Source organism: Heterodontus francisci, chromosome 22 (genome assembly GCF_036365525.1).
Source record: "Heterodontus francisci isolate sHetFra1 chromosome 22, sHetFra1.hap1, whole genome shotgun sequence".
In the NCBI taxonomy this organism is placed as follows: Eukaryota; Metazoa; Chordata; class Chondrichthyes; order Heterodontiformes; family Heterodontidae; genus Heterodontus; species Heterodontus francisci.
This window is the reverse complement of record NC_090392.1, coordinates 35,863,710-35,884,477: the sequence shown is the minus strand read 5'-3', so window position 1 is coordinate 35,884,477 and position 20,768 is coordinate 35,863,710. Positions and strand designations below refer to the sequence as shown.

Genomic DNA, 20,768 nt, shown 5'->3' with positions numbered 1-20,768 from the left:
ATGGCCTGTTCTCTAGTTGGTTCCTCAACATATTGGTCCAGAAAATCATCCCGTATACACTCCAAGAATTCCTCCTCTATGGTATTGTGACTAATTTGATTTGCCCAATCTATATGCAGATTAAACTCACCCATAACTACAGATGTTCCTTTATCGTATGCATCTCTAATTTCCTGTTTAATGCCATTCCCAACATCACCACTATAGTTTGGTGGTCTATATACAACCTCCACTAACGTTTTTTGCCCCTTCGTGTTTCTCAGCTCTACCCATACAGATTCTACATCGTCAGAGCTAATATCTTTCCTCACTATTGTGTTAATATCCTCTTTAACCAGCAATGCAACTCCACCGCCTTTTGCTTTTTGTCTGTTCTTCCTAAATACTGAATATCCCTGGATGTTCATTTCCCATCCCTGGTCACCTTGCAGCCATGTCTCCGTAATCCTAACTTTTTCATATCCGTTTACATCTATTTGTGCGATTAATTAATCCACTTTATTGTGAATGCTCCGTGCGTTAAGGCACAAAGCCTTAAGCCTTGTCTTTTTAACATTACTTGTCCTCTTCCCACTATTTTTCACTGTTGTCCTGTTTGATTCTGGCCCTTGATTTCTCTGCCTATCACTTTTCTTATTCCCCTTACTGTCTTTTGTTCTTGTCTTTGATCCCCCCTCCTCTGACTCCTTGCAAAGGTACCCATCCCCCTGCCATTTTAGTTTAAATCCTCCCCAACCACTCTCGCAAATACTCCCCCAGGACTTCAGTCCCGGTCCTGCCCAGGTGTAACCTGTCCAGTTTGTACTGGTCACACCTCCCCCAGAACCGGTCCCAATGTCCCAGGAATCTAAAACCCTCCCCCTCACACCATCTCTTCAGCCACGTATTCATCCGCTATATCCTGCTATTTCTACTTTGACTAGCACGTGGCACTGGTAGTAATCCTGAGATCACTACCTTTGAGGTCCTACTTTTCAACTTGCTTCCTAGCTCCCTATATTCTGCTTTTAGGACCAAATCCTTTTTTTTTTTTACCTATGTCGTTTGTACTAATGTGTACCATGACCACTGGCTGTTCACCCTCCCCCTTCAGAATGTCCTGCAACCGGTCTCAGACATCCTTGACCCTAGCATCAGGGAGGCAACATACCATCCTGGAGTCTCTTTTGCGGCCACAGAAGCACCCATCTATTCCCATCACAATTGAATCCCCTATAACTATTGCATTCCTACACTTTTTACTCCTCCCCTGTGCAGCAGAGCCAACCATGGTGCAATGAATTGGGCTGTTGCTGCTTTCCCCTGAGAGGCCATTCCCCCCAACAGTATCCAAAGCAGTATATCTGTTTTGCAGGGGAATAGCCACAGGAGATTCCTGAACTGCCTGCCTAGTCCTCTTGCTCTGCCTTGTGGTCACCCGTTCCCCTCCTGCCTGTGGGGTCTGAGCCTGCGGTGTGACCACCTCTCTATAGGTGCTATCCACGATATTCTCCGCCTCATGGATGCTCCACAGTGTCCCCAGCCGCCCTCCAGCTCAAAAACCCGGCCTTCCAGGAGCTGCAGCTGGACACATTTCCTGCACTAATGCTGGTCCCGGGCACTGGAAATGTTCCCGGCTTCCGACATGGAGTACGAGGAGCACACCACGGCTTTAAGCTCTCCTGCCATGACATAACCCTTTAAACCAAATTAAATTTTCTGGAAGATCTTAATGTCCAATAATATCAGTTACTCTAGGGCCCTTCTTCCCTGGTCCTCATTACTACAGAGCTCCCTGAAAAAAAAAACTACTTTTAAACTTTTCTTACCTGAGATACTTACCCAGCTATTTAGAGTTAATCCCTAACAGCAGTGACTCACCAACCAATCAACTTGCAGCTCTCCTGTGATGTCACTGTTGGCTTTTATTTCCACAACTCCAGCGCACTGGAAGAGCTCCTCTCCTCTCCACTCCTGGAAAGTAAGAGACTGGGCCTTGATCCTCGGGTTTGATTTTTAGGCTCCGCTCTCGGCGTTCTCCCCCCAAGTCCGCTCCACTCCTCTCCTCTCTGCTCCACTCCCGGAAGATAAGAGACTGGGCCTGGATCCTCGGGTTTGATTTATAGGCTCCGCTTTCGGTGTTCTCCCCACAGGTCCTCTCCGCTCCGCTCCCGGAAGGTAAGAGACTGGGCCTCGAACCTCGGGTTTGATTTATAGGCTCCGTTTTCGGTGTTCTCCCCACAGATCCACTCCTCTCCTCTCTGCTCCCGGAAGGTAAGAGACTGGGCCTCGATCCTCGGGTTTGATTTATAGGCTCCGTTTTCGGTGTTCTCCCCACAGATCCACTCCTCTCCTCTCCGCTCTGCTCCCGGAAGGTAAGAGACTGGGCCTCGATCCTCGGGTTTGATTTATAGGCTCTGCTCTCGGCGTTCTCCCCACAGGTCCTCTGCGTTCCGCTCCCGGATGGTAAGAGACTGGGCTTCGATCCTCGGGTACAATTTATAGGCTTCGCTCTCGGCGTTCTCCCCACAGGTCTGCTTTGCTCCCGGAAGGTAAGAGGTAGCCAATAGTCCTCGACATCTGACCTATTAAATCAGGACTGCAGTCAACAGATCTGCGGATTGCATCATTACCTCAACTCTCTCTTCAGCCCTAGTTTGTCTTTTACTGTGTAGCCTCTCAAACCCATTGCTCCAACAAGGGATTTGAATCTGGTATTAGACTACCTGAATTTCTTTTATTCTGCACGTCTGGTGTCAATATAATGTCTTCTTGGGCATGGAGAGCTCAGCAAAATACTGGCAAGAATTGGGCAAATGGATATTAGTTCACTCTTACTGAAGCCAACTGGCAGAGGTGACTTGGCACTGGTGACAGTCAATATCAGCTCTAGCATAAAAAGATGGTGTGAAGCTGCCAGGAAGAAGAAAGCCTTTAAACTTAAAGTCAAGCATCCTGCGAACACAATATACAAAACAACCTTATTTAAGGAAACTAACTTACTTCAGTTCAGTGTCCATCTCTTTCCCCTCACAAGATGCTCTGCCATATTCTTTTATGGGAGGATACCACAGTAATGTCACACCACAATAATTGTTTCGGCCATGCAGCATGCCGCCCTCACATTATGGGCCTATGTTTTGCGCATGCAACGTCCTTACGAAATCAACCTCCAAACAAATAATTCCTTGCTGTTTTGTTACACATTTTGATCAAGTGTCCCAGTTTGAAACTTATCAGTAGGTACGGAAGGTTAAAAAAGAAACAGAATGCAGTGAACCACTGACTGTCTGCAATTGCAGCCCATAGACTTATTCAAAAAGGTATCTTGGTATTTTTTTTGTTTTTTGACTCACTACCTCTTGTCATTGCTGGTACTGACAGTCAGTTAATGGACAGTCAGTTGTCATTGATTACTACCATCCTTACCATTTGACACAGGAAGAACAAAATACTTCAGTCCAACTTTTACCCCCAAGGCTGTGGTAGGGTTGCCAACCATTCAGGGTTGTTCTGAAATCTCCAGGAATTAAACATTAATATTCAGGACACTGCTGTGAGCAACCCTGCAGATAAGTGATAAATCAATAAAAATAATGGTGTTCTAAAAAAAAATGCTCTTTTACTCTTTTTCAAATTCATTCATGGGATGTGAGCATCGCTAGCCAAGTGAGCATTTATTGTCCATGCCTAGTTACCTTTCAGAAGGTGGTGGTGAGCTGCCTTCTTGAACCACTGCAATCCATGTGGTGTATGCACACCCACAGTGCTATTCGGGAGGTATTTCCAGGTAGAAGCAGGGTGGGGGAGGGGGGGGGGTGGGTGGGAGATGGGAGGGGGTGGGGGTTGCGATTGGATGGAAGTGATGATTGAATGGAACCATTGTGGGGATGTTGGGAGAGATGGTGGGGTGGTGGTCAGTGATTGTGGGAACATCAGGAGGAAATTGTGGAGTTGTGGGGTGTCGGACAAATTTCGGGAGTTCAGGTTACAGGGTTTGCTTGTTGGGCCTTGGAGGAAACAGACCTGCTCCTCCTGACAGTCTGTAAAGACACTTACCTTATGAATCTGACCCTCTCACCTCATTTTACCCCCAGCAGTTAACAATAGCAATCTTCTTAAAATAGAAGCATGCAGCCTCCTTAAAAGGTTTCAATGATTGACATGCCTCCTGAAAGTGAATTGGTTGCCTACCCCTTGTCCTTCCTCCATTAAAACCAGAAGTGGGTGGCTTGAATTTTTAACATTTTAACTTCCTATCCGATTCAAACCCATCTGTTTTTGGGGGTTAAAATGACTCTCATTATCTCTATAAGTTCCCCCCCCCCCACCCCCAACTGATGTTAGGCTAACTGGCTTGCAGTTGCTGGGTTTATCACTCTCCCCTTTTTTGTCCAGGGGTGTAACAATTGCAGTCCTCCAGATCTCTGGTATGATTCCCATATCCAAGGAGGATTGGAAGATTGATCCTCTGCAATTTACATTTTTACTTCCCACAGTATCTAAGGATACATCCCATCTGGACAGGGTGACTTTCCTACTTTGAGATCTGCCAATCTCTTAATTACCTCCTCTTTATTTATTTTTGTCTTCTCCATTATCACTACTATCTCATCCTTTACAGCTACATTGACAGCATCCTGTTCTCTAGTGAAAAGAGATGCAAAGTACTCATTTAGCACCTCAGTCTCAACAAAACTATTTCTCTTTGTTGCCTAATCAGTCCAACATATCCTTGAACTACACTTTTACGATTTATATGTTTACAAAAAACATTATATAAATTGGCATGCCCAGACTATGCAGAGGACTCCGGGTGGGGTCCAACCAGGACATTCTATAGCTGCAGTGAAGCTTCGCCCCCATTATATAACTGCCTCTGTTACGCATTCTACTGCGAGGGTAATCACATTGTATGTAGCATCTCAGCAAAATAAGGACTCATTTGATCAAAATAAAGAGTTTAAAAACACAAATATGTATCAGTGCAATCAGTAAATAATGAGAAATGAAATCCAGAAGTTGGCAAGAATCCCAAGTGGATGTCTTGGTGTGGTTGGGGAAGGGAATCTTTGTCAATGATGGCACACTGTGCATTAACACTGCAGCAGCTGCTGCACCTCTTACAAACTTAGTTTCTTAAGTGAGAGTTTAAAAAAAAGGGAATTGGATAATTGCATGAAAGGAGAGGCAAAGAAAAGCAGAGCTAAGGAAGTGGGCCCAAATGGCAAGTCTTTCAAAAAACTGGCAATGGTACGATGGCCTGAATGGACTGCCGATGTGTTGTGCACTGCTGATCGTCCATGGCTGGGTCAATACCTCTGCAGCCTTGCGAAATGTCACAGTGGAATTGCATTTCAATGAAACAAGCAGCACAAATCGATTAAGACTGTACAGTTTAACAATACTTGCAGCTTCCTCAGCGCTGCAACTGTGTTGAGTTTCTGTAGTGTAGTGGTGATCACGTTTGCCTCACACGCAAAAGGTCCTCAGTTCGAAACTGAGCAGAAACATTTTCAAAACTAACCCAAACATCTTAGCAAGAAATATGCAATCATTGACATTCCCCATTAACACAACACAATTTCTCAAAGTTCTCTTTCTCTTGCACATTGTGTGCACAATGCCTTGCACTCGCTCCTCTTTCTAGTCCTGATGCTGCAGAAAGACCCTCAAAACCGAGCAGTGACACTTTATTTGGCTCAGATTAGAATAGAAACCTGCAACACGAGCTTGCGAAGTAACAGCGAATCTTTGTCTCATTTCAGACGAGGCGAAAGCACATCAGCAATTCACTTTCACCAGCTCCACAGTCGTTGAGACAGGGGCACGCTGCAATATTTTGACCCGCACTGTCCAATTACTCGCTGTCAGCAGCAAGAGGCGTCTGCTGCCTGAATCAACAGGTTACTGGCCATCTCGGGGAGGTAAAATAGCACAACCCGGGCCAAATCTCCCCAGAAACCAAGCACCGGCTCAGCAAAACGTAGGCACATGATATCCGGGTCACTGAACCTCCGAGCAGCTCTCACAGAACACCCAAGTGACTGAAACTTTCTTTGAGTTGCAATGATGAATCTCCGGTGGAAACAAGTTGGGGGAAATTGCTCCTCCTGAACATTTCTTCTTGGGTAAAAGGGGCAAAAATCCTTTTCAATTTAACCACTGCTGCAGCAGATTCTTGGTGTCTGAAGCACCTTGATAACCCAGCTCTTAACATGCAGCCGCAATTATGACAAGGGGTAAAGGTTCATGACACGCAGAGGGGGAAAATTTATTTAAGTTATGACAGTCGCTCACAGATTTAATAGCGTTTTGTTCAGTCAGTAACAGAGACATACCTGGATTTATTGATGCAGATTAACATAACTATTCAGCGTCACGCAGAGCCGCTAGGAGTACTTTGCCTCCCTTCAAGACGGACACAGCTGATTCTGTAACTGAAGCTAAGGAAACAGGCAGACCTGCCAAATTATCATTTTATTTTGTTCTTCATTCGGCAAGTAACAGGAACACTAACAAGGTGGCGTTGAAAATGAGATGCACTGCGGCTCCGCTCAATATCAAAGCGCTCCTTCATATTGAACCGAGGAAGAATATACATGAATAAAAGCAAAATACTGTGGATGCTGGAAATCTGAAAAAAAAACAAGAAATTCTGGAAATACTCAGCACGACTGGCAGCATCTGTGGAGACAGAAGCAGAGTTAACATTTCGGCTCAGTGACCCTTCTTCAGAACTGGCAAATATTAGAAACGTCAAAGGTTAGAAGCAAGTAAAGCGGGGGTGGAGCAAGAGATAACAAAGGAGAAGGTGTAGATTGGACAAGGCCACAGAATAGCTGACCAGAAGGTCATGGAGCAAAGGCAAACAATATGTTAATGGTGTGTTGAAAGACAAAGCATTAGTACAGAGAGGACTGTTAATGGACTGAAAATTGAACAGCAGCAAGTACAAACAGGAAAAAAAACAGTGGGTAAGCAAACTGAACAAACTAAGATGAAATAAAATAAACATACAAAAAAATGTAAAAAATGTAAAAATGAAAAATAACAAAAAATGAAAGTAAAATGGGGGCCCCGTCATGCTCTGGAATTATTGAACTCAATATTCAGTCCGGCACGCTCTCGTGTGCAGTGGTTCACACCGCAGCCTCACAGCTCCAGCGACCCGCTTTCAATTCTGGGCACTGCCTGCGTGGTGTTTGCAAGTTCTCCCTGTGTCTGCGTGGGATTCCTCTGGGTGCTCCGGTTTCCTCCCACATGCCAAAGACTGGCTGCTTGATAGGTTAATTGGCCATTATAAATTGCCCCTCGTATAGGGAGGTGGTAGGGAAATATAGGGAAGGTGGGGATGTGGTAGGAATATGGAATTCGTGTCGGATTAGTATAAATGGGTGGTCGATGGTCAGCACAGACTCGGTGGGCCGAAGGGCCTGTTTCACTGCTGCATCACCAAACTAAACTAATCGGTCAACGGGATGCTGTTTTTCGAGCTTGTGTTGATGTTCACTGGAACACTGAGGCAATCCCAGGATAGAGATGTGAGCATGAGAGCAGTGGGCAGTCTTGAAATGGCAAGCAACCGGAAGCTCAGGGTCCTGCTTGCGGACTGAGCCGACGTCTTCCGCAAAGCGGTCACCCAGTCTGCGTTTGGTCTCCCCAATAAACATGAATATACATGAATTGGATTTAGGCGCCAGTATGTTGCAAAACAAGAAGAAAGAAAAGCACAAATGCCATTAACTCTGACTTTGCAAATGATTCACTGAAAAATTCTTTCATTTGCTGGAAAAGATGACTATTGTGCATCTGAAAATGGGCACCATGGAATTGTGTTGCAGACTGACCTGTTTTCTTATATTTGCCTGTCATCTATACAATTCAATTTGTGTTGGATATTGCTGAGAATCTCATTTCAAGATGAGGGCACAGATATTATTAGAATCCTACTGAAAGCCTAAACCTGGAACAAATCCTGTGTTACATGGATTGCAACGTTTCGAGGGCTGTGCAGCTAAGGTGAGGAAGACAGGAATGATGTGTTTGATGATTGCGTGGAATGCATTGCAAACTTGGGTTACGTTGCTTGATTTCATTCTACACCTTGAAATTCAGAAACAAGTGAGGCACCAGGTGGAAACCAACAGCTGTCTCTGTGGAAGAGGGGACATGGCTTCCTAATCTAACCATTTGAACTCTGCAAACATTCTGCTGGATCTGAACTGCCCTGTATACCAAGGCCAATTTGTATACTATATAAATTGGCATGCCCAGACTATGCAGTGGGGTCCAACCAGCACATGATATAGCTGCAGTGAAGCTCGCCCCCATTATATAACTGCCTCTGTTATGCATTCTACTGCGAGGGTAATCACATTGTATAGAACATAGAACATAGAACATACAGCACAGAACAGGCCCTTCGGCCCACAATGTTGTGCCGATCCTTTGTCCTCTGTCAAGGACAATTTAATCTATACCCCATCATTCTCCTTTATCCATATACCTATCCAAAAGCCTTTTGAAAGTCCCTAAAGTTTCTGACTCAACAACTTCCCCGGGCAAGGCATTCCATGCCTCGACCACTCTCTGGGTAAAGAACCTTCCCCTGACATCCCCCTTATATCTCCCACCCTTCACCTTAAATTTATGACCCCTTGTAACGCTTTGCTCCACCCGGGGAAAAAGTTTCTGACTGTCTACCCTATCTATTCCCCTGATCATCTTATAAACCTCTATCATGTCACCCCTCATCCTTCTCCTTTCTAATGAGAAGAGGCCTAGAATGTTCAGCCTTTCCTCGTAAGACTTATTCTCCATTCCAGGCAACATCCTGGTAAATCTCCTCTGCACCCTCTCCAAGGCTTCCACATCCTTCCTAAAATGAGGCGACCAGAACTGCACACAGTACTCCAAATGAGGCCTTACCAAGGTCCTGTACAGCTGCATCATCACCTCACGGCTCTTAAATTCAATCCCTCTGCTAATGAACGCTAACACCCCATATGCCTTCTTCACAGCCCTATCCACTTGAGTTGCAACTTTCAATGATCTATGCACATAGACCCCAAGGTCTCTCTGCTCCTCCACATGCCCAAGAACCCTACCGTTAACCCAGTATTTTGCATTCATGTTTGTCCTTCCAAAATGGACGACCTCACACTTTTCAGGGTTAAACTCCATCTGCCACTTTTCAGCCCAGCACTGCAACCTATCCAAGTCCCTTTGCAGACGACAATAGCCCTCCTCGGTATCCACAACTCCACCAACCTTTGTATCATCTGCAAATTTACTGACCCACCCTTCGACTTCCTCATCCAAGTCGTTAATAAAAATCACAAACAGGAGAGGACCCAGAACTGATCCCTGCGGCACGCCACTGGTAACTGGGCTCCAGGCTGAGTATTTACCATCTAAGACCACTCTCTGCCTTCTATCAGTTAGCCAATTCTTAATCCAATTGGCCACATTCCCCACTATCCCATGCCTCCTGACTTTCTCCATAAGTCTACCATGGGGGACCTTATCAAATGCCTTACTAAAATCCATGTACACCACATCCACTGGTTTACCCTCATCCACTTGCTTGGTCACCTGCTCAAAGAATTCAATCAGGCTTGTGAGGCAAGACCTACCCCTCACAAAACCGTGCTGACTGTCCCGAATCAAGCAGTGTCTTTCCAGATGCTCAGAAATCCTATCCCTCAGCACCTTTTCCATCAACTTGCCTACCACTGAAGTAAGACTAACTGGCCTGTAATTCCCAGGGTTGTTCCTATTCCCTTTCTTGAACAGGGGCACAACATTTGCCACCCTCCAATCACCTGGTACCACCCCCGTCAGCAGAGAAGATGAAAAGATCATTGCCAGCGGCTCTGCAATTTCATCCCTTGCTTCCCATAACATCCTTGGATATACCCCGTCAGGCCCGGGAGACTTGTCTATCTTCAAGTTATTCAAAAACCCCAACACATCTTCCCTCCTAACGAGCACTTCCTCGAGCTTACCAGTCTGCTTCCCACCGTCCTCTTCAGTAATACACCCCTTCTCATTCGTAAATACCGAAGAGAAGTACTCATTCAAAACCTCACTTATCTCTTCCGGCTCAACACACAGTCTCCCGCTATTGTCCTTGACCGGACCTACGGTCCCCCTAGTCATCCTCATATTTCTGACATACGCGTAAAAGGCCTTGGGGTTTTCTTTTATCCTACCCGCCAAGCATTTTTCATGCCCTCTCTTAGCTCTCCTAATCCCTTTCTTCAGATCCTTCCTGGCCATCTTGTATCCCTCCAGAGCTATGCCTGTGCCCTTTTTCCTCAACTTTATATACGCATCCTTCTTCTTCCTAACAAGACTCTCAACCTCTCTTGTCAACCACGGTTCCCTCACATGACCATCCCTTCCCTGTCTGACAGGGACATGCTTATCAATGGCCCCTACTATCTGCTCCTTGAAAAAGTTCCACATTTCGACCGTGCCCTTCCCTGCCAGCATATGCTCCCAACTTATGCTCCTCAGTTCCTGCCTGACAGCATCATATCTACCCTTCCCCCAATTGTAAACCTTGCCCTGTTGCACATACCTATCCCTCTCCATTACCACAGTGAATGCTACAGAATTGTGATCACTATCTCCAAAGTGCTCGCCCACCAACAGCTCTATCACTTGCCCTGGTTCATTACCTAGTACCAAATCCAATATTGCCTCCCCTCTGGTCGGGCAGTCTACATACTGAGTCAGAAAAGCTTCCTGGACATACTGCACAAACACTACCCCATCCAAACTATTCGATCTAAAGAGTTGCCAATCAATATTTGGGAAGTTGAAATCCCCCATAATTACTACCCTGTGACTTCTGCTCCTTTCCAAAATCTGTTTCCCAATCTGCTCTTCCACCTCCCTGCTGCTATTGGGGGGCCTATAGAAAACTCCCATCAAGGTGACTGCTCCTTTCCTGTTCCTGACCTCAACCCACAGTGCCTCAGTCGGCAGATCCTCCTCGAAAATTCTTTCAGCAGTTGTTACACTATTTCTAACTAACAATGCCACCCCCCCACCTCTTTTACCACCATTCCTAATCTTATGAAAACATCTATAACCAGGTACCTCCAAAAACCATTCCTCCCCCTCACCTATCCACGTTTCAGTGATGGCCACAACATCGTAGTCCCAAGTGCCCATCCACGCCTTCAATTCACTCACCTTATTCCTGATGCTTCTTGCGTTGAAGTATACGCACTTTAACCCTTCTCTGTGCCCATCTGTCCTCTGTGACAGTGCTACCTTCCCCAATACCTCACTACACTCTTTGTCTTTCTGAGTGGACCCACTGGTCCCTGGATTACAAGTCCGGTTCCCATCCCCCTCCCAAACTAGTTTAAACCCTCCCGAACAGTACTAGCAAACCTCCCTCCCAGGATATTGGTGCCCCTCTGGTTCAGATGCAGCCCGTCCTGTTTGAACAGGTCCCATCTTCCCCAGAATGCAGTCCAATTATCCAAGAACTGGAAGCCCTCCCTCCTACACCATTCCTGCAGCCACGTGTTCAGCTGTGCTCTCTCCCTATTCCTAGCCTCACTATCACGTGGCGCCGGCAACAAACCAGAGATAACAACTCTGTCCGTCCGAGCTTTCAGCTTCCAGCCTAACTCCCTAAACTCACTTCTAACATCTGTGCCACCCTTCCTTCCTACGTCGTTGGTGCCAATGTGCACCACGACCTCTGGCTGCTCCCCCTCCCCTTTAAGGATCCTGAAGACGCGATCACAAACATCACGGACCCTGGCACCAGGGAGGCAACAAACCATCCGTGCGTCTCGCCTGCGCCCACAGAACCGCCTGTCCGTACTCCTCACCATCGAGTCCCCGATGACTAGTGCTCTCCCATTCTCCCTCCTTCCCTTCTGAGCCACAGTGCAGGACCCCGTGCCAGAGGCCCGGTCACTGCAGCCTGCCCCCGATAGGCCGTCCCCCCCAACAGTATCTAAAACTGTATACTTGTTGTTGAGGGGAACGACCACAGGAGATCCCTGCACTGACCTCTTCCCACCTCTAACTGTTACCCAGCTGCCTTTGATTTGTGGAGTAACGACCTCCGTGTAGCTTCTATCTATCAACCCCTCAGCTTCCCGAATGATCCTCAGTTCATCCAGCTCCAGCTCCAATTCCCTAACACGGTCTGATAGGAGCTGGAGACGGATGCACTTCCAGCAGGTGATGTCGGCAGGGCCACCGGAGGTTTCCCTCACCTCGAACATTCTGCAGGAGGAGCAAGACACTACACTGGCTGCCATTTCTTTTATTCAATTACCCCTTAGTTAAGTACAACTATAGATATTAACAAAAACAGTAAATAGCTTATGTAGCAACTCAGCAAAATAAGGACTCATTTGATCAAAATAAAGAGTTTAAAAACACAAATATGTGTCAGTGCAATCAGTAAATAATGAGAAATGAAATCCAGAAGTTGGCAAGAATCCCAAGTGGATGTCTTGGTGTGGTTGGGGAAGGGAATCTTTGTCAATGATGGCACACTGTGCATTAACACTGCAGCAGCTGCCGCACCTCTTACAAACTTAGTTTCTTAAGGTAGAGTTTTAAAAAAAGGGAATTGGATAATTGCATGAAAGGAGAGGCAAAGAAAAGCAGAGCTAAGGAAGTGGGCCCAAATGGCAAGTCTTTCAAAAAACTGGCAATGGTACGATGGCCTGAATGGACTGGCGATGTGTTGTGCACTGCTGATCGTCCATGGCTGGGTCAATACCTCTGCAGCCTTGCGAAATGTCACAGTGGAATTGCATTTCAATGAAACAAGCAGCACAAATCGATTAAGACTGTACAGTTTAACAATACTTGCAGCTTCCTCAGCGCTGCAACTGTGTTGAGTTTCTGTAGTGTAGTGGTGATCACGTTTGCCTCACACGCAAAAAGTCCCCAGTTCGAAACTGGGCAGAAATATTTTCAAAACCAACCCAAACATCTTCGCAAGAAATATGCAATCATTGACATTCCCCATGAACACAACACAATTTCTCAAAGCTCTCTTTGTCTTGCACATTGTGTGCACAATGCCTTGCACTCGCTCCTCTTTCTAGTCCTGATGCTGCAGAAAGTTCCTCAAAACCGAGCAGTGACACTTTATTTGGCTCAGATTAGAATAGAAACCTGCAACACGAGCTTGCTCAGTCACAGCGAATCTTAGTCTCATTTCAGACGAGGCAAAAGCACATCAGCAATTCACTTTCACCAGCTCCACAGTCGTTGAGACAGGGGCACGCTGCAATATTTTGACCCGCACTGTCCAATTACTCGCTGTCAGCAGCAAGTGGCGTCTGCTGCCTCAATCAACAGGTTACTGGCCATCTCGGGGAGGTAATATAGCACAACCCGGGCCAAATCTCCCCATAAACCAAGCAGCGGCTCAGCAAAACGTAGGCACATGATATCCGGGTCACTGAACCTCCGAGCAGCTCTTCAAGAACACCCAAGTGACTGAAACTTTCTTTGAGTTGCAATGATGAATCTCCGGTGGAAACAAGTTGGGGGAAATTGCTCCTCCTGAACATTTCTTCTTGTGTAAAAGGGGCAAAAATCCTTTTCAATTTAACCACTGCTGCAGCAGATTCTTGGTGTCTTAAGCACCTTGATAACCCAGCTCTTAACATGCAGCCGCAATTATGACAAGGGGTAAAGGTTCATGACACGCAGAGGGGAAAAAGTTATTTAAGTTATGACAGTCGCTCACAGATTTATTAGCGTTTTGTTCAGTCAGTAACAGAGACATACCTGGATTTATTGATGCAGATTAACATAACTATTCAGCGTCACGCAGAGCCGCTAGGAGTACTTTGCCTCCCTTCAAGACGGACACAGCTGATTCTGTAACTGAAGCTAAGGAAACAGGCAGACCTGCCAAATTATCATTTTATTTTGTTCTTCATTCGGCAAGTTACAGGAACACTAACAAGGTGGCGTTGAAAATGAGATGCACTGCGGCTCCGCTCAATATCAAAGCGCTCCTTCATATTGAACCGAGGAAGAATATAATTGAATAAAAGCAAAATACTGTGGATGCTGGAAATCTGAAATAAAAACAAGAAATTCTGGAAATACTCAGCACGACTGGCAGCATCTGTGGAGACAGAAGCAGAGTTAACATTTCGGCTCAGTGACCCTTCTTCAGAACTGGCAAATATTAGAAATGTCAAAGGTTAGAAGCAAGTAAAGCTGGGGTGGAGCAAGAGATAACAAAGGAGAAGGTGTAGATTGGACAAGGCCACAGAATAGCTGACCAGAAGGTCATGGAGCAAAGGCAAACAATATGTTAATGGTGTGTTGAAAGACAAAGCATTAGTACAGAGAGGACTGTTAATGGACTGAAAATTGAACAGCAGCAAGTACAAACAGGAAAAAAAACAGTGGGTAAGCAAACTGAACAAACTAAGATGAAATAAAATAAACATACAAAAAAATGTAAAAAATGTAAAAATGAAAAATAACAAAAAATGAAAGTAAAATGGGGGCCCCGTCATGCTCTGGAATTATTGAACTCAATATTCAGTCCGGCACGCTCTCGTGTGCAGTGGTTCACACCGCAGCCTCACAGCTCCAGCGACCCGCTTTCAATTCTGGGCACTGCCTGCGTGGTTTTTGCAAGTTCTCCCTGTGTCTGCGTGGGATTCCTCTGGGTGCTCCGGTTTCCTCCCACATGCCAAAGACTGGCTGCTTGATAGGTTAATTGGCCATTATAAATTGCCCCTCGTATAGGGAGGTGGTGGGGAAATATAGGGAAGGTGGGGATGTGGTAGGAATATGGAATTCGTGTCGGATTAGTATAAATGGGTGGTCGATGGTCAGCACAGACTCGGTGGGCCGAAGGGCCTGTTTCACTGCTGTATCACCAAACTAAACTAATCGGTCAACGGGATGCTGTTTTTCGAGCTTGTGTTGATGTTCACTGGAACACTGAGGCAATCCCAGGATAGAGATGTGAGCATGAGAGCAGTGGGCAGTCTTGAAATGGCAAGCAACCGGAAGCTCAGGGTCCTGCTTGCGGACTGAGCCGATGTCTTCCGCAAAGCGGTCACCCAGTCTGCGTTTGGTCTCCTCAATAAACATGAGTATACATGAATTGGATTTAGGCGCCAGTATGTTTGAAAACAAGAAGAAAGAAAAGCACAAATGCCATTAACTCTGACTTTGCAAATGATTCACTGAAAAATTCTTTCATTTGCTGGAAAAGATGACTATTGTGCATCTGAAAATGGGCACCATGGAATTGTGTTGCATACTGACCTGTTTTCCTATATTTGCCTGTCATCTATGCAATTCAATTTGTGTTGGATATTGCTGAGAATCTCATTTCAAGATGAGGGCACAGATATTATTATAATACGGCTGAAAGCCTAAACCTGGAACAAATACTGTGTTACATGGATTGCAACGTTTCGAGGGCTGTGCAGCTAAGGTGAGGAAGACAGGAATGATGTGTTTGATGATTGCGTGGAATGCATTGCAAACTTGGGTTACGTTGCTTGATTTCATTCTACACCTTGAAATTCAGAAGCAAGTGAGGCACCAGGTGGAAACCAACAGCTGTCTCTGTGGAAGAGGGGACATGGCTTCCTAATCTAACCATTTGAACTCTGCAAACATTCTGCTGGATCTGAACTGCCCTGTATACCAAGGCCAATTTGTATACTATATAAATTGGCATGCCCAGACTATGCAGTGGGGTCCAACCAGCACATGATATAGCTGCAGTGAAGCTTCGCCCCCATTATATAACTGCCTCTGTTATGCATTCTACTGCGAGGGTAATCACATTGTATGTAGCAACTCAGCAAAATAAGGACTCATTTGATCAAAATAAAGAGTTTAAAAACACAAATATGTGTCAGTGCAATCAGTAAATAATGAGAAATGAAATCCAGAAGTTGGCAAGAATCCCAAGTGGATGTCTTGGTGTGGTTGGGGAAGGGAATCTTTGTCAATGATGGCACACTGTGCATTAACACTGCAGCAGCTGCCGCACCTCTTACAAACTTAGTTTCTTAAGGTAGAGTTTAAAAAAAAGGGAATTGGATAATTGCATGAAAGGAGAGGCAAAGAAAAGCAGAGCTAAGGAAGTGGGCCCAAATGGCAAGTCTTTCAAAAAACTGGCAATGGTACGATGGCCTGAATGGACTGGCGATGTGTTGTGCACTGCTGATCGTCCATGGCTGGGTCAATACCTCTGCAGCCTTGCGAAATGTCACAGTGGAATTGCATTTCAATGAAACAAGCAGCACAAATCGATTAAGACTGTACAGTTTAACAATACTTGCAGCTTCCTCAGCGCTGCAACTGTGTTGAGTTTCTGTAGTGTAGTGGTGATCACGTTTGCCTCACACGCAAAAAGTCCCCAATTCGAAACTGGGCAGAAACATTTTCAAAACCAACCCAAACATCTTCGCAAGAAATATGCAATCATTGACATTTCCCATGAACACAACACAATTTCTCAAAGCTCTCTTTCTCTTGCACATTGTGTGCACAATGCCTTGCACTCGCTCCTCTTTCTAGTCCTGATGCTGCAGAAAGTTCCTCAAAACCGAGCAGTGACACTTTATTTGGCTCAGATTAGAATAGAAACCTGCAACACGAGCTTGCTCAGTCACAGCGAATCTTAGTCTCATTTCAGACGAGGCAAAAGCACATCAGCAATTCACTTTCACCAGCTCCACAGTCGTTGAGACAGGGGCACGCTGCAATATTTTGACCCGCACTGTCCAATTACTCGCTGTCAGCAGCAAGTGGCGTCTGCTGCCTCAATCAACAGGTTACTGGCCATCTCGGGGAGGTAATATAGCACAACCCGGGCCAAATCTCCCCATAAACCAAGCAGCGGCTCAGCAAAACGTAGGCACATGATATCCGGGTCACTGAACCTCCGAGCAGCTCTTCAAGAACACCCAAGTGACTGAAACTTTCTTTGAGTTGCAATGATGAATCTCCGGTGGAAACAAGTTGGGGGAAATTGCTCCTCCTGAACATTTCTTCTTGTGTAAAAGGGGCAAAAATCCTTTTCAATTTAACCACTGCTGCAGCAGATTCTTGGTGTCTTAAGCACCTTGATAACCCAGCTCTTAACATGCAGCCGCAATTATGACAAGGGGTAAAGGTTCATGACACGCAGAGGGGAAAAAGTTATTTAAGTTATGACAGTCGCTCACAGATTTATTAGCGTTTTGTTCAGTCAGTAACAGAGACATACCTGGATTTATTGATGCAGATTAACATAACTATTCAGCGTCACGCAGAGCCGCTAGGAGTACTTTGCCTCCCTTCAAGACGGACACAGCTGATTCTGTAACTGAAGCTAAGGAAACAGGCAGACCTGCCAAATTATCATTTTATTTTGTTCTTCATTCGGCAAGTTACAGGAACACTAACAAGGTGGCGTTGAAAATGAGATGCACTGCGGCTCCGCTCAATATCAAAGCGCTCCTTCATATTGAACCGAGGAAGAATATAATTGAATAAAAGCAAAATACTGTGGATGCTGGAAATCTGAAATAAAAACAAGAAATTCTGGAAATACTCAGCACGACTGGCAGCATCTGTGGAGACAGAAGCAGAGTTAACATTTCGGCTCAGTGACCCTTCTTCAGAACTGGCAAATATTAGAAATGTCAAAGGTTAGAAGCAAGTAAAGCGGGGGTGGAGCAAGAGATAACAAAGGAGAAGGTGTAGATTGGACAAGGCCACAGAATAGCTGACCAGAAGGTCATGGAGCAAAGGCAAACAATATGTTAATGGTGTGTTGAAAGACAAAGCATTAGTACAGAGAGGACTGTTAAAGGACTGAAAATTGAACAGCAGCAAGTACAAACAGGAAAAAAAACAGTGGGTAAGCAAACTGAACAAACTAAGATGAAATAAAATAAACATACAAAAAAATGTAAAAAATGTAAAAATGAAAAATAACAAAAAATGAAAGTAAAATGGGGGCCCCGTCATGCTCTGGAATTATTGAACTCAATATTCAGTCCGGCACGCTCTCGTGTGCAGTGGTTCACACCGCAGCCTCACAGCTCCAGCGACCCGCTTTCAATTCTGGGCACTGCCTGCGTGGTTTTTGCAAGTTCTCCCTGTGTCTGCGTGGGATTCCTCTGGGTGCTCCGGTTTCCTCCCACATGCCAAAGACTGGCTGCTTGATAGGTTAATTGGCCATTATAAATTGCCCCTCGTATAGGGAGGTGGTAGGGAAATATAGGGAAGGTGGGGATGTGGTAGGAATATGGAATTCGTGTCGGATTAGTATAAATGGGTGGTCGATGGTCAGCACAGACTCGGTGGGCCGAAGGGCCTGTTTCACTGCTGTATCACCAAACTAAACTAATCGGTCAACGGGATGCTGTTTTTCGAGCTTGTGTTGATGTTCACTGGAACACTGAGGCAATCCCAGGATAGAGATGTGAGCATGAGAGCAGTGGGCAGTCTTGAAATGGCAAGCAACCGGAAGCTCAGGGTCCTGCTTGCGGACTGAGCCGACGTATTCCGCAAAGCGGTCACCCAGTCTGCGTTTGGTCTCCTCAATAAACATGAATATACATGAATTGGATTTAGGCGCCAGTATGTTTGAAAACAAGAAGAAAGAAAAGCACAAATGCCATTAACTCTGACTTTGCAAATGATTCACTGAAAAATTCTTTCATTTGCTGGAAAAGATGACTATTGTGCATCTGAAAATGGGCACCATGGAATTGTGTTGCATACTGACCTGTTTTCCTATATTTGCCTGTCATCTATGCAATTCAATTTGTGTTGGATATTGCTGAGAATCTCATTTCAAGATGAGGGCACAGATATTATTATAATACGGCTGAAAGCCTAAACCTGGAACAAATACTGTGTTACATGGATTGCAACGTTTCGAGGGCTGTGCAGCTAAGGTGAGGAAGACAGGAATGATGTGTTTGATGATTGCGTGGAATGCATTGCAAACTTGGGTTACGTTGCTTGATTTCATTCTACACCTTGAAATTCAGAAACAAGTGAGGCACCAGGTGGAAACCAACAGCTGTCTCTGTGGAAGAGGGGACATGGCTTCCTAATCTAACCATTTGAACTCTGCAAACATTCTGCTGGATCTGAACTGCCCTGTATACCAAGGCCAATTTGTATACTATATAAATTGGCATGCCCAGACTATGCAGAGGACTCCAGGTGGGGTCCAACCAGGACATTATATAGCTGCAGTGAAGCTTCGCCCCCATTATATAACTGCCTCTGTTACGCATTCTACTGCGAGGGTAATCACATTGTATGTAGCATCTCAGCAAAATAAGGACTCATTTGATCAAAATAAAGAGTTTAAAAACACAAATATGTGTCAGTGCAATCAGTAAATAATGAGAAATGAAATCCAGAACTTGGCAAGAATCCCAAGTGGATGTCTTGGTGTGGTTGGGGAAGGGAATCTTTGTCAATGATGGCACACTGTGCATTAACACTGCAGCAGCTGCTGCACCTCTTACAAACTTAGTTTCTTAAGTGAGAGTTTAAAAAAAAGGGAATTGGATAATTGCATGAAAGGAGAGGCAAAGAAAAGCAGAGCTAAGGAAGTGGGCCCAAATGGCAAGTGTTTCAAAAAACTGGCAATGGTACGATGGCCTGAATGGACTGGCGATGTGTTGTGCACTGCTGATCGTCCATGGCTGGGTCAATACCTCTGCAGCCTTGCGAAATGTCACAGTGGAATTGCATTTCAATGAAACAAGCACCACAAATCGATTAAGACTGTACAGTTTAACAATACTTACAGCTTCCTCAGTACTGCAACTGTGTTGAGTTTCTGTAGTGTAGTGGTGATCACGTTTGCCTCACACGCAAAAGGTCCTCAGTTCAAAACTGAGCAGAAACATTTTCAAAACTAACCCAAACATCTTAGCAAGAAATATGCAATCATTGACATTCCCCATTAACACAACACAATTTCTCAAAGCTCTCTTTCTCTTGCACATTGTGTGCACAATGCCTTGCACTCGCTCCTCTTTCTAGTCCTGATGCTGCAGAAAGACCTTCAAAACCGAGCAGTAACACTTTATTTGGCTCAGATTAGAATAGAAACCTGCAACACGAGCTTGCGAAGTAACAGCGAATCTTTGTCTCATTTCAGACGAGGCGAAAGCACATCAGCAATTCACTTTCACCAGCTCCACAGTCGTTGAGACAGGGGCACGCTGCAATATTTTGACCCGCACTGTCCAATTACTCGCTGTCAGCAGCAAGAGGCGTCTGCTGCCTGAATCAACAGGTTACTGGCCATCTCGGGGAGGTAAAATAGCACAACCCGGGCCAAATCTCCCCAGAAACCAAGCACCGGCTCAGCAAAACGTAGGCACATGATATCCGGGTCACTGAACCTCCGAGCAGCTCTGACAGAACACCCAAGTGACTGAAACTTTCTTTGAGTTGCAATGATGAATCTCCGGTGGAAACAAGTTGGGGGAAATTGCTCCTCCTGAACATTTCTTCTTGGGTAAAAGGGGCAAAAATCCTTTTCAATTTAACCACTGCTGCAGCAGATTCTTGGTGTCTTAAGCACCTTGATAACGCAGCTCTTAACATGCAGCCGCAATTATGACAAGGGGTAAAGGTTCATGACACGCAGAGGGGAAAAAGTTATTTAAGTTATGACAGTCGCTCACAGACTTATTAGCGTTTTGTTCAGTCAGTAACAGAGACATACCTGGATTTATTGATGCAGATTAACATAACTATTCAGCGTCACGCAGAGC

General features: G+C 45.3%; 4 non-coding genes across 4 annotated transcripts; all 4 read left to right on the top strand.

The window, feature by feature from the left end:
* The first annotated feature begins 5,419 nt into the window (after nucleotides 1-5,419).
* trnav-cac (transfer RNA valine (anticodon CAC)) lies at nucleotides 5,420-5,492 on the top strand. The gene has a single exon. It is a non-coding gene; the product is annotated as a tRNA-Val (tRNA).
* Nucleotides 5,493-12,869: 7,377 nt separating this feature from the next.
* trnav-cac (transfer RNA valine (anticodon CAC)) lies at nucleotides 12,870-12,942 on the top strand. Its single transcript has one exon. It is a non-coding gene; the product is annotated as a tRNA-Val (tRNA).
* Nucleotides 12,943-16,338: 3,396 nt separating this feature from the next.
* trnav-cac (transfer RNA valine (anticodon CAC)) lies at nucleotides 16,339-16,411 on the top strand. Its single transcript has one exon. It is a non-coding gene; the product is annotated as a tRNA-Val (tRNA).
* A 3,407-nt stretch (nucleotides 16,412-19,818) lies between these two features.
* trnav-cac (transfer RNA valine (anticodon CAC)) lies at nucleotides 19,819-19,891 on the top strand. The gene has a single exon. It is a non-coding gene; the product is annotated as a tRNA-Val (tRNA).
* The last annotated feature ends 877 nt before the right edge of the window (nucleotides 19,892-20,768 follow it).